Below are 14595 nucleotides of genomic sequence, written 5' to 3' on the forward strand. Positions count from 1 at the left end.
CATCGATGCAACTACGACATGACACATAGTATCGATTCATTGACAACTCTCGATAAACCAATGGTTGTCGAATCGGTCGGGATATATGAGTTGAAGGGACCGTACTGTACGCTAACCATAATTGAATGGTTCTTGCATGCACTATCATTTGATACCTTGGGAATCATGTAAGCGATGCTGCTAGGCGTTTAACATGATTGGTTGGGTAATATCAGACTTGAGTTCTGACATTCTTGTTATCAAGGAGTTGATAAGTAAGAATGGAGCAATTGGGGTATGCTCGTGTAAGGACATGTTTAGTCCGAATCACATGGAGATCTGAACCCACGGCTAGTTGTATCAATGAACCATTGAGGGCCACACAAGTACTAGCTTTCTATATCCCGTTGAGAAGTAAAATAGTTCAATGTGTTGAACGGCTTATAAAGGAGTTTATAAGTGTAAATAAAATAGAAGTATGACTTCTATAAGGAGAAAGTAACTTTTAATTTGAGGAAGTGTTCCTAAATTAAAAGTTGGCAAAAGAAGTAATGTAATTAAAAATTGTGATTTTCATATACATTATTATGGACTAAATTAAATTAATATAAGTGTTGAATTAATTAAACACTAGTGGGCCTAATAGAGTCCAAATAATTAAATTAGTTCAAGTGTTTAATTAATTAAATAACATTGGGCCTTGTAGTGCCCAATTAGAAATAATTATTAAACTAGTGGGCTTGAGTAAAATCAATTAAAGTTTAATTGTGCTCAAATATGTTTGAGACAATTAAATTAAAGTCCATGGGCCATGTAATTGTTACAAGCCCACTCAAAAAGGCATGCAAGGGAAGTGAAGAGTTGGGAGACAACTTTTTGTACAACCAAGGCATGGCATGCACATGCTTAACTCAACTTTTTCAAGTACCAAGAAAAGTCTTCCCTTCCCTCCTACACAATGAGATGGCCGAAACTTCTTGCAAGTTTTCTCCCTATTTTTGTTCTTCAATTTGTTGAGGAAACACTTCACTTCTCCTTGAAAAATCCTCTTATTTTTCTAGTGCAAAATATGAGGGGTTCTAGCTTGTTGGTGGTGGGCTTAATATTTGAGCAAGGTGGGCTCAAAGGGAAGCTTGAAGATTGTCTTGCCATTCAAGAGCTAAGGTGTTTACACCTTAGTTGGAGCCATCATATTTCTATAAACACCCTATGTATGACATTTTTGGTGTTTTGTATTTGCTACACATCTAGTATGAGGTGTTCGAATTTTTCATCTTGAAAACAAATTTTGAAACTTCCGTTGTGCATTCGGGCACCTAAAATCGATCCCTTTCAGTTGTCACACAACACCGGGACAGGAGCAACTCCATAGGAACGACGTCGAACTATTGGACTAAATTCCTTATCCAAACAGCCTCTTTTGCTGCATCTGATGCAGCAATGTATTCGGCCTCAGTGGTGGAATCCGCAGTACTGTCTTGCATGGAACTCTTCCAAGAGACAGCAACACCATTGAGCATGAATACAAACCTAGAGGTTGAGTTCGAGTCATCGATATCGCTTTGGAAGCTAGAGTCGGTATAGCCTTCCAATTTAAGTTTCCCACCCCCATAGACCAAGAACAATTCATTGGCCCTTCTCAAATACTTGAGGATGTCTTCACAGCTTTCCAATGTGAAAGACCGGGGTTCGATTGATATCTACTCACTATACTTAGTGCAAAAGCCACGTCAGGACGTGTAGATATCATCCTATACATGATGCTACCAATTGCAAATGCATACGGAATGCGTGTCATCGCCGCTATCTCTGCATCAGTATCAGTCTTGGGAGACATAGACTTGGATAGGGACACGCCATGACACATTGGTAGATGTCCTCTCTTGGACTCATCCATCGGGAACGCTTCATGATGGTATCAATGTATGTGGACTGGGTGAGACCAAGCAATCTTATTGATCTATCTCTATAGATCTGTATTCCCAATACAAAAGATGGTTCACCCAAATCCTGCATCGAGAACTTACTCGCTAACCATATCTTAGTTGATTGCAACATTCCTACATCATTCCCAATGAGTAGAATGTCATCAACATAAAGCACCAGGAATGTCACAGCACTCCCACTGACCCTCTTATACAAACAGGGTTCTTCAGGATTCTTAGTAAAACCAAACTCTTTGATTGTACTGTCGAATCTAAGGTTCCAACTACTAGATGCCTGCTTTAGATCATAAATAGATCTCTGAAGTTTGCATACCATATGCTCACTTCCGACAGATGTAAACCCTTCAGGTTGAGACATGTAAATCTCTTCCTTAATATCCCCATTAAGAAAGGCTGTCTTGACATCCATCTGCCATATCTCATAGTCATACCATGCAGCTATGGCGAGCAATATCCTTATGGACTTGAACATTGCAACTGGATAAGAGGTGTAATAGCCAAACTTGGTGTACGGTAAGTTTTCGTATGTTTATTGACTACTTGGTCAAGTTTAAGTATAGTTTGGATGTTCAGAGTTTCGATTTAGGATTTATAGTATGGTTGGTTATAGATGATGTGTAGTGCTATTGTAGCGGCGTTACGATTAAATTCATGATAATTCGTATGTTGAGCCAATTTGTATGAGGCCCATTGGAGTGATTAGATAAGATATAGAGGTGTAACTTTCTTATTTTGAGTTTTTTTCAAATCATTGTGGAAGGTAAGCCAAAAGAGCCCCGAAGTGTGTCGTGCGTTTCGTCGTTCCTCCAGTGGCACACGTTGGGAGATTTAGCATAACCTTTTCCACGGACCTCCAAATGCTCTGAAATTTGGAGAGTTTCAAGGAACGACATAGGGCTACAACTTTGTAGTTTACAACTTTTTCTAATTCAGAAGGGAAGAGGCGTTTCTGAAGCGATCTTTAGCGTGACAGTGCGCAGAGCGGCGCCCAAGCGGTAATTTATGACCGCCCGAGCGCCACTACTTCTGGAACTTTAAGTTTTGGGCAGAATCGTCGGCGCCCGAGCGGTAATTTATGACCGCCCGAGCGCCCAGCACAATATAAACGTGTTTTGTCGATTTTTAGTGCTTAAATAGAAGTGTTGGCATCATTTCTCTCATTTCCTTCCCCTCATTCTCGATTCTTCTCTCAAGGGAGACTAGGGTTTCCTCATTTCTCCATTTCCTTCCTTTGATTCTTGCATCTTGGTGGCGTTTTGTTGTGAGATCAAGATTATTTTGAGTTCAAGGAGCTAAGGTAAGCTTATGGGTTTGTTTATTTCTTGATTATGGTGTTGGGAGAAATCATGGGTTTTGTGATTGTGTTGGTTTTATGGATTAATTGTTTTGGGTTTATGATTATTGAGATGTTGATGGTGTATTTCATGATTTATTGTTGTAGGTTGTGTACCAAGAGATATATTCTAGGTTCCAAGTGGTTGTAAGTGGAATTTCATTCCTTGTGCTCTCATGATATTATATGTATGGTGTTTCAATGGTTTTAATGTGCTATTCCCTTCATTTGATTAATGTTATGTATTGATACACTTTGATGTATATTATGGAGGCATTTTTATGTCTCAATTGTGAAAAAGGGAATACAAGAGAAAAGAGTCTTCAAAGTGTTTGATTTAATGCCAAAGAGAGAATTCAAATGATTTATGGATTGATAGATACATAGTCAGAGATTGCATGCAATTAGTTGATCAACGACCATAGGCTTATATCGCTCAGAGTTATCGATGTATATCGATGGGATATAGGTACAGAGACAGAGATACTATATAGATATCAATCCAACATAGAAAAGAGAAATACCATCTTATTGTTATATTATGCTATGTTATTCATGATTTAGAGTTGCTGGTATTTAATGTTTTTAAAGCCATGTTTTACAGAGTATGCTATGTACATTGCTATGTAAGAGTTCTACTTGCTGAGTTTTACACTCATTTCAGTTATTCATGTGATGCAGATAAGAGCGACGAACCAGGACGTTGATTGAAGCCGAGGTCATATGCATATAGAGATGGAAGGAAGTGGAAGATTATTTGGTTATACATGATCAAAATGATATTTTGTATTTTGACGCAACACTTTTTGGATCATGTATATTCTTTTGATGGTATATATATTGGAAATGTATTTTGAATCCTTTCTCCCTTTAAAGAAAAATTTTAAATTCCGCTGTTATTTTATAAAATGGGTCAGAGGTGTCACATTGAGTGGTATCAGAGCACCGTTCTTCGGACCAATGCATATGACTTCGTCTACTTTCAACGGTCTGGGTATGTCTTCTTCTACATCTATTCATTGTTATCTATTGATATGTATTGTGTGAGCACATTGTAGGAGTATGCCTCCTAAGAGAAAGGCTTCAGAGGGTGAGGATAGTTCTTCCTCTAGAGTTGTCGATGAGTTTGGCAAGTTATTGAAAGAGCAAGCCAAGGTCCATAGTGAGCAGATCCAACAGTTGCTACATTTGCAAGGAACAGGTCAAGGTAGAGGACAAGGTAGAGCCCAAGTGGCTCAAGCACTTGGTACCGATGGGATCTTTACTGCTTTCAAGAGGATGGATCCGCCTGAATTCGCAGGAAGCACTGATCCGTTAGTGGCCGTAGAGTGGATCAAGGCACTTGAGGCGATTTTCGATCATCTCAACTACGAAGACAAAGACAGAATCAATTGTGCAGTGTTCATGTTAGTCAAGGCAGCACGCATTTGGTGGAATGCTACCAAGGTTAGTGTGGTTATTTCGACATTGAAGTGGCAAGAGTTCACTGATCTTTTCTATGACAAGTACTTCCCATACGCACTTCGAGCTAGGAAGGTGACATAGTTCTTGGAGCTTCGACAGGGAGGTTTGAATGTCGATGAGTATATTCTGAAGTTCGAGGAGGGCTGTCTGTTTGCCCCGTATATTGCTTCCAACGACAAGGATAAAGGTGCTCATTTCATTAGAGGCCTTCGAGCAGAGATCCGGAGAGACATCAACATGTCGAAAGCCGTGACATTCAAGGAGATTGTGGCTAAGGCCTTGTTGGCCGAACAAGATGAGAAAGACATTGCAAGAGAGAGACAGGAGAGACAGCAGGCCATTGCTCAGAGAGGCCAGGGTTCGAATCAAAGAGGAAAGGATCGTTTCAAGGGGAAGGGCAAGTTAGAGCCGAGTCCTAAACCACCAGCAGTTCCATTTGATCCCGAGAAACCATTGTGTTCCATGTGCGGTAGGCATCATCGGGGAGAGTGCAGATTTGGTACTCATACTTGTTATCGATGTGGCACTGCAGGCCATATTGCCATGGATTGTCCAAGAGGAGCGAGTAAAGAGAAGGTGCAGGGTCGCATCTTTACCATGACGAAGGAAGGTATAAACCATAATTCTTCTGTGATCTCTAGCACTATTTTAATTTCAGGCAGAGTAGCTACGACATTGATTGATACAGGTGCTACTCATTCTTTTATGTCTGAACTATTTTTGAGATCTTTGGATATAGTTCCTTCTGTTATTCCCCTTCAGTTTAATTTTGTATTGCCTTCAGGGGATGTGTTGTGCCCGACATCTATTGTGTATGCGTGCTCTGTTCAAATTGATGAGCGAGTGGTTTATGCCGACTTGATTGTTATCCTGATGGTTGCGTTTGATATTATACTTGGCATGGATTGGCTATCAACCTATCATGCAGTGATTGATTGCGTTTCTAAGACGGTGAAATTTGCAGATGATGGCAATAAGGAAGGTATGCTCGCCAGTGCAGGTACTTCGCTGGTCCTTCCTTTTATTTCGTGTCTTGAGGCTAAGAAATTGTTGTTTAGAGGTTGTGATGGGTTTTTGGCTTCGATTGTTGACGTGGATAAAATTGTGAAGTTGAATATTGATGATATTGATGTGTTGAGAGAGTTCTCTGATGTTTTTGAGGATGATGTGCCGGGTTTACCGTCGGACAGAGATGTGGAGTTTGTGATTGACCTAGTTCCTGGTACGGTTCCTATTTCCAAGGCTCCGTACAGAATGGCCCCTACAGAGATGAAGGAGTTGAAGACGCAGTTGCAGGATCTTTTGGATAAAGGTTTCATTCGGCCGAGTTCTTTGTATTGGGGAGCTCCGGTTCTATTTGTCAAGAAGAAAGATGGGACTTTGCGGCTGTGTATTGATTATAGAGAGATCAACAAGGTGACTATCAAGAATAAATATCCGTTACCACGGATAGATGACTTGTTTGATCAGCTGCAAGGAGCTACCGTGTTTTCGAAGATTGATCTGCGATCTGGCTATTATCAGTTGAATGTTAGGGAGTCTGATATCCCTAAGCTGGCGTTTCGGACCAGGTACGGTCATTATGAGTTCCTTGTGATGTCTTTTGGTCTGACTAATGCTCCTTCAGTCTTCATGGATCTTATGAACCGAGTGTTCAAGCCTTATTTGGATAGCTTTGTCATTGTTTTCATCGATGACATATTGATCTATTCCAAGTCCAGAGAGCTTCATGCAGAGCACCTCAGAGTTGTTCTTCAGTTGTTGAGAGAGAAGAGGTTGTATGCTAAGCTAAAGAAATGTGAATTCTGGTTGGAGCAGATTTCTTTCTTAGGCCATGTTGTTTCGAAGGATGGTTTAGCTGTTGATCCAGTGAAGATAGAGGCAGTTCCGAAATGGCCTATTCCTACCACTGTATCAGAGGTACGCAGTTTTCTTGGTTTGGCGGGTTATTATCGTCGTTTCATTTCAGACTTCTCCAAGATTGCCCTGCCGTTAACCAATCTGACGAGGAAGACTGCGAAGTTTGAGTGGTCCAATGAATGCTAGAGTGGATTCCAAGAGCTGAAAGATAAGTTGACGACATCTCCTATTCTTGCATTGCCCAGTGGTTCAGAGGATTTTTTTGTTTATACTGACGCGTGGAAGAAGGGTCTTGGTGCAGTGCTGATGCAACGTGGAAAGGTTATAGCCTATGCTTCTCGCCAGTTGAAGGACTACGAGAAGAATTATCCTACGCATGATTCGGAACTGGCAGCTGTGGTTTTCGCCCTGAAGATTTGGAGACATTATTTATATGGCGAAAAGTGTGAAATCTTCACGGACCACAAGAGTTTGAAGTATTTGTTTTCTCAGAAAGAACTCAATATGCGACAGAGACGGTGGTTAGAGCTTGTCAAAGAATATGATGTGACGATCAGTTACCACCCAGGAAAAGCGAATGTTGTAGCGGATGCTTTGAGCCGTAAGTCGAGTTCTTCTTTGAGTTCGATGATTCAGCAACTGTTGTTGTTAGAATTGCAGAGAGAGGAGATAGCTTAGGTGATTCCAGGGACCATTGCTCGTTTGTTAACGTTGGTTATTCGGGCTGCATTGACGGACAGGATCCGTAGAGAGCAGGTCAATGATTTACAGTTGACAGAGTTGAGAGCCAGAGCAGAGGAGAGAGGTAATTCAGAGTTTGGGTTGAATGTAGATGGTTTAGTGACTTTTAGAGGCCGTATTTGTGTTCCTACTGGTGATGATATTCGTAGAGACGTCTTGACAGAGGCTCATACCGCGCCATATTCGATACATCCAGGTGGTACCAAGATGTATCAGGATCTTCGTAGACTCTATTGGTGGCCAGGTATGAAGAAATACATTGCCATGTTTATTTCTCAGTGCCTAACTTGTCAGCAGGTGAAGATTGAGCACCAGAGACCTGCTGGGACATTGCTATCATTGCCGATTCCTCAATGGAAATGGGAGCATATTACGATGGACTTCGTGACTGGTCTTCCCAGAACACAGAAAGGTTTTAACTCTATTTGGGTTATTGTTGATCGGTTGACCAAATCAGCGCATTTTCTTCCAGTCAAGACGACGTATTCTATGAACCAGTATGCCGAAGAGTACATAGCAGAGATTGTTAGACTTCATGGTGTTCCTGTGTCGATCGTGTCTGATCGTGACCCTAGATTTACTTCAGAGTTTTGGAAGAGTTTGCACAGAGCTATGGGTTCACGGTTAGCATTTAGTACAGCATATCACCCCAGAGTGACGGTCAATCAGAGAGAGTTATTCAGATTCTAGAGGATATGCTCAGAGCTTGTACTATTGATTATTCAGGTAGCTGGGATTCCAAATTGCCTCTGGTTGAGTTCACGTACAATAATAACTACCAAGCAACGATTGGCATGGCACCGTATGAAGCACTTTATGGCAGGAAGTGTAGATCTCCCTTGTATTGGGATGAGATTGGTGAGAGGAAGAAGTTGGGTCCAGAGTTGGTCCAACAGACAGCTGATGTTGTTGCTGTTATTCGAGAGAGGATGAAGACAGCGCAGTTGAGTCAGAAGAGTTGTGCTGATGTGCGTCGTAGACCGTTGCAGTTTGAGGTTGGCGACCATGTGTTCTTGAAGATAGCACCTCTCAAAGGTGTGATGCGGTTTGGCATGAAGGGAAAGTTGAGTCCGAGATTTATTGGCCCATTTGAAATCTTGGATAGAGTTGGTGATCGAGCTTACAGGTTAGCCCTACCGTCAGATCTTGACAGAGTTCATAATATTTTTCATGTTTGGATGCTCAGGAAGTATATTACGAATCCTTACCATGTTCTTCGTCACGAGCCATTGGATTTGACGCCGAATTTGACATACCAAGAGATTCCGGTCAAGATTCTGGATCGCAAAGTTAAAGTGTTGAGAAACAAAGAGATCGGCATTGTTAAAGTCCTTTGGAGGAATCATTTGATCGAAGAAGCCACGTGGGAACCAGAGGATAAGATGAAAGAGAAGTATCCCGAGTTGTTTGCGCAGTGACGTTAATTTCGGGGACGAAATTCCTTTAAGGAGGGGAGATTGTAATAGCCAAACTTTGTGTACGGTACGGTTTAAGTTTTCGTATGTTTATTGACTACTTGGTCAAGTTTAAGTATAGTTTGGATGTTCAGAGTTTCGATTTAAGATTTATAGTATGGTTGGTTATAGATGATGTGTAGTGCTATTGTAGCGGCGTTACGATTAAATTCATGATAATTCGTATGTTGAGCCAATTGTTATGAGGCCAATTGGAGTGATTAGATAAGAAATAGAGGTGTAATTTCTTATTTTGAGTTTTGTTCAAATCATTGTGGAAGGTAAGCCAAAAGAGCCCCGAAGTGTGTCGTGCGTTTCATCGTTCCTCCAGTGGCACACGTTGGGAGATTTAGCATAACTTTTTACTCAGACCTTTAAATGATCTGAAATTTGAAGAGATTCAAGGAAAGACATAGGGCTACAACTTTTTAGTTTACAACTTTTTCTAATTCGGAAGGGAAGAGGCGTTTCTGAAGCAATCTTTAGCGTGGCGGTGCGCAGAGCGGCGCCCGAGCTGTAATTTATGATCGCCCGAGCGCCACTACTTCTGGAACTTTGGGTTTTGGGCAGAATCGTCAGCGCCCGAGCGGTAATTTATGACCGCCCGAGCGCCCAGCACAGTATAAACGTGTTTTGTCGATTTTTAGTGCTTAAATAGAAGTGTTGGCTTCATTTCTCTCATTTCCTTCCCCTCATTCTCGATTCTTCTCTCACGGGAGACTAGGGTTTCCTCATTTCTCCATTTCCTTCCTTTGATTCTTGCATCTTGGTGGATTTTTGTTGTGAGATCAAGATTATTTTGGGTTCAAGGAGCTAGGGTAAGCTTATGGGTTTGTTTTTTTCTTGATTATGGTGTTGGGAGAAATCATGGGTTTGGTGATTGTGTTGGTTTTATGGATTAATTGTTATGGGTTTATGATTATTGAGATGTTGATGGTGTATTTCATGATTTATTGTTGTAGGTTGTGTACCAAGAGATATATTCTAGGTTCCAAGTGGTTGTAAGTGGAAGTTCATTCCTTGTGCTCACATGATATTATATGTATGGTGTTTCAATGGTTTTAATGTGCATTTTCCTATATTTGATTCATGTTATGTATTGATACACTTTGATGTATATTATGGAGGAATTTTTATGTCTCAATTGTGAAAAAGGAAATACAAGAGAAAAGAGTCTTCAAAGTGTTTGATTTAATGCCAAAGAGAGAATTCAAATGATTTATGGATTGATAGATACATAGTCAGAGATTGCACGCAATTAGTTGATCAACGACCATAGGCTTATATCCCTCAGAGTTATCGATGTATATCGATGGGATATAGGTACAGAGACAGAGTTACTATATAGATATCAATCCAACAGAGAAATGAGAAATATCATCTTATTGTTATATTATGCTATGTTATTCATGATTCAGAGTTGATGGTATTTAATGTTTTTAAAGCCATGTTTTACAGAGTATGCTATGTACATTGCTATGTAAGAGTTCTACTTGCTGAGTTTTACACTCATTTCAGTTATTCATGTGATGCAGATAAGTGCGACGAACCAGGACGTTGATTATAGCCGGGGTCATATGCATATAGAAATGGAAGGAAGTGGAAGATTATTTTGTTATACATGATCAAAATGATATTTTGTATTTTGACGCAACACTTTTTGGATCATATATATTCTTTTGATGGTATATATATTGGAAATGTATTTTGAATCCTTCCTCCCTTTAAAGAAAAATTTTAAATTCCGCTGTAATTTTATAAAATGGGTCAGAGGTGTCACAAAAGGTTTTCTCAAAGTCAACTCCTTGTCTTTGAGTATATCCTTTTGCTACCAATCGCGCCTTGAAGGTCAATACCTTCCCATCCTCCCCAAGTTTCCTCTTGTAAATCCATTTACACCCTATGGGAACAATTCCCTCAGGTGGATCCACGAGATTCCACACTTGGTTCGAATTCATGGAATTCATCTCAGATTCGATTGCTTCAAGCCACTTGGATAAATCGGCATCGGATAACGCTTCCTTGAAGGTCCTTGGATCACATCCGTGGTTAGGCTCATCTTGGCCTTCTTCAAGAAGCAGACCATACCTCATAGGTGGTCTCGAGACTCTCTCGGATCTTCAAGGAGCTTGTATCTCCTCTCTTGGCTCTTCGGGTGTGGGTACTATAATTGTGGGTGTCTCTCGAACCTCTTCGAGTTCTATCATCTCCCCTTTTCTATCCAATAGAAATTCCTTTTCCAAAAAGGTTGCATTCCTAGAAACAAACACCTTTGTTTCTTGGGGATGATAGAAATAATATCCAACAGAATTCCTTGGATATCCCACAAAGTAACATAAAATGGATCGATTATCCAATTTATTTCCCACTACCTGCTTCACATAAGAAGGGCACCCCCATATTCTAAGATAAGAATTCTTGGGAGGCTTACCCATCCATATCTCATATGGTGTCTTATCAACTGCTTTTGAAGGGACATTGTTCAACAACAGTGCCGCTGTCTCAAGTGCATATCCCCAAAAGGATGGCGGCAACTCCGTGAACCCATCATAGACCAAACCATGTCCATCAACGTCCGGTTACGATGCTCCGAAACACCATTCAAATGCGGTGTAGCGGGCGGAGTCCACTGCGAGAGAATCCCATTCTCCCTAAGATACTCTTGGAACTCGGCACTCAATTACTCACCACCTCGATCCGATCGAAGTGTCTTGATGCTTCGTCCCAATTGTTTCTCTAATTCAGTTCTGAATTCTTTGAACCTTTCAAAGGCTTCAGACTTGTATTTCATCAAATACACATACCCGTACCTCGAAAAGTCATCGGTAAAAGGTGATGAAGTAGGCATGTCCATGCTTAGTGGTGATGTTAAGCGGACCACACACATCGGTATGGATCAAATCCAATAACTCTTTCGCTCGCTCCACGTGGCCCTTAAAGGGAATTTCGGTCATCTTTCCTTTTAGACAGGATTCACAAGTCGTGAGAGCATTAATATCAGACATATCAAACATGCCCACTCCCACTAGCTTGTTCATCTTTCTTAGGAAAATATGTCCTAATCGAGCATGCCATAATTGTGCCGAATTTAGAGTATCTAGTTTTTGCTTGTTTGTTGTTGTTATTGCTTGGACATTGTTTAGTGTAATATCTTTCAATTTTAAGTTATAGAGATCGTTTTTCAAGTTCTCTAGTACCAATTAAACATTAATTCTTGTAAATGTTGCAAACACCTTTGCTAAAAAAAGAATATCCATTTTTATCAAGCATAAAAATGAAAACAATGTTTTTTCACCAAATCAGGTACAAGCAAAACATCTCTTAAAATCAACTTAAAATCATTGTTCAACAATAAGAAAACATTTCCCAAGGCCTTGGCAGCAACTCTTGCTCCATTGCCCAACCTCAAAAAGGTCTCACATTCTCTAAGTCTCCTAGTTCTTCCCATATTCTGTAAATCATTACAGAGATGTGAGCCACTGCCGGTATCCAATACCCAAGAAGTAAATTGAAATGTTTAATTCAATGTAGAACATACCGTTTCCAGAACTCTTCTGGGCAAGATATTCTCTGCAGTTACGCCTCCAATGTCCAGGCTTTTAGCAGTGATGACAAATATCAGCAGTCTTGTCAGCCTTTACTGGTGTGGCTGCCACAACGGGATTCAGAACTTGCCAGGGCATGTTCTTCTTGGGATGTTGGAAAGAACGCTTCTTTCCCTTCCCAGGTGGACCAGTCTTCGTACCAGATGAAGAGCCCACATAAAGAACCGACTTCTCATCTTTCATAGAAGCCTGCATATAACACTTGACTTTCAAGTCATGGTCACACCATTCCTTGTAAGTCTGCAATTTCTCAGGAGTGCAGTCAGTCGGAGCCTCAACAAGGGACGACTTAGTAAGTGTATACGCTATCCTTTCCGAATTCAAGACGATTTTTAGATTTCTTAGCCAATTGAGGTAATTAGGTCCGGTTAATACGTGTTTGTCGAGTATTACAGATAGCGGATTGCGAATCGAAGACTTTGTCAAAAAGTATTGAAAAGTAAAACAGATAAATGTTAATGATTATTTTAAAATATTTAGTAAGATTTGAAGTATGGACTTTTACTTCATAAATTTTTTACTCCCCCTGTTTTGACATCTTTCACTACCCTCTAGTGAAAACGGGAAACTCCTTTCCTCAGTAGATATGCAAGGTCCAATTAGCGAATTATGATCCCGAATAATATCAGCCAATCACAATTCCTAAAAGGTAGTTTCCAATTGCATCTCCATGCAACCCTCTACGTAAACTTTTGTCTCACGTTTGATTAGGACCCAATAATATGACGTCATTCATCTTTACGTGTCAAGCCTTACCCATCGATGTTGAACCTTAATGGACGGTCACCATGAGTTCCCTCAATAATATGAGGCGAAATCATGGGAGTTCCACGTAGTTCACATCACCTTGTCAATGGATGTCACAGCTTTCCGGCACCCAGGCCCCCCCCAATAATATGAGCCGAGCCTCGAGCACGGGTACCGTTCATCATGCACCCATTGTCGATGGAAGACATAGAAATTATAAACAAATTTATAATTCCCCTTTTCGGGCTTAATATTAATTTTGAATCTTATTAAAAATATGGGTTTTTTAATTTTGAAAGGTCTCATCATTAATTTTATTTAAAAGCTCGCCATGTTTGATCGTATGTTTGTCGGATTCATGCAACTTTGATATTATCATAATAATAACGCACATACTCATTATTTATAACATATCATGCATATATTATAAACAGTAAACAAAACAAGGATGATCAATCGCCCCAATACTAATGGCCCGTGAGAGCTAAACACGGGCCTAGGTCCAATTCTAGGGAAATGCATGGGATGCAAATGCAACTATTACATAAGCTTCCAATATTTACATGTCTTCGATCTTCATAATCATCATGGCCACCATCTTCCAATCTTGATCATCCACTATACTAATATTTTCAAATAAATATCCATGGCAAATAGGGATACATCTCATGGGGGTGGGAACAGGCCACAAACCAAGCCCACTTTATAAATTGATAATTATTAAAATCATTCAACACAAAATATCCTAGCATGCACCTAGCAAATTGGGCTTGTGCTTTTGATCATCCTTCATGCATAATATCACATATCATACACCATCAATTAATTATCACAATAATTAATTGATCCAATATTATATATCTTGATCCAATCACTAACCGCCACGATTATAAACAAAATTAACAAAGTATACAAACACCTTTGTCTACTTTTTAATTAATTTATTTATAACTGAATTTCTTGCAAATCAAAATTTACTATAAATAATTATAGTCCAACTTCAATTATTTATTTCATGAGAAAATATTTGCAACTTTTGTAAATTTAAACTTAAGGACCCAAAAAATCATTTTTCACCAAAAACATTTTGGCCCATTTAAATTTCACAAATATGTTAGCCATCCAATGGCCCAACAACTCAAGGCTCATGACACTTTGATATTTCAAAACACCTTTTGAAAACCCTAGTCGCCATCGCCGTCGCCGGAGCTCAGTTGCCGGATTCCGGCCAACATGCAAAAAAATTTTTTTTTTATTTTTTATTTTTGAGGGGGACGTTCGGGCAGCCCCTCGGGCTGCCTTTGCTGCCCGAAATGGGCAGCCCCTCGAGCAGCCCGAGCTGCCCAAAACGGGCAGCAACATGCTGGCCGAAATTTGCCCAAAAAATTCCTTGATTTTGTTGCAAAAATTTCATCTCATGCGGTTAGAAATCGACCTCAATATAATATTATGTATATGCTACACAA

The sequence above is a fragment of the Primulina tabacum genome, chromosome 7, assembly GCF_025594145.1.
Source record: "Primulina tabacum isolate GXHZ01 chromosome 7, ASM2559414v2, whole genome shotgun sequence".
Lineage (NCBI taxonomy): Eukaryota > Viridiplantae > Streptophyta > Magnoliopsida > Lamiales > Gesneriaceae > Primulina > Primulina tabacum.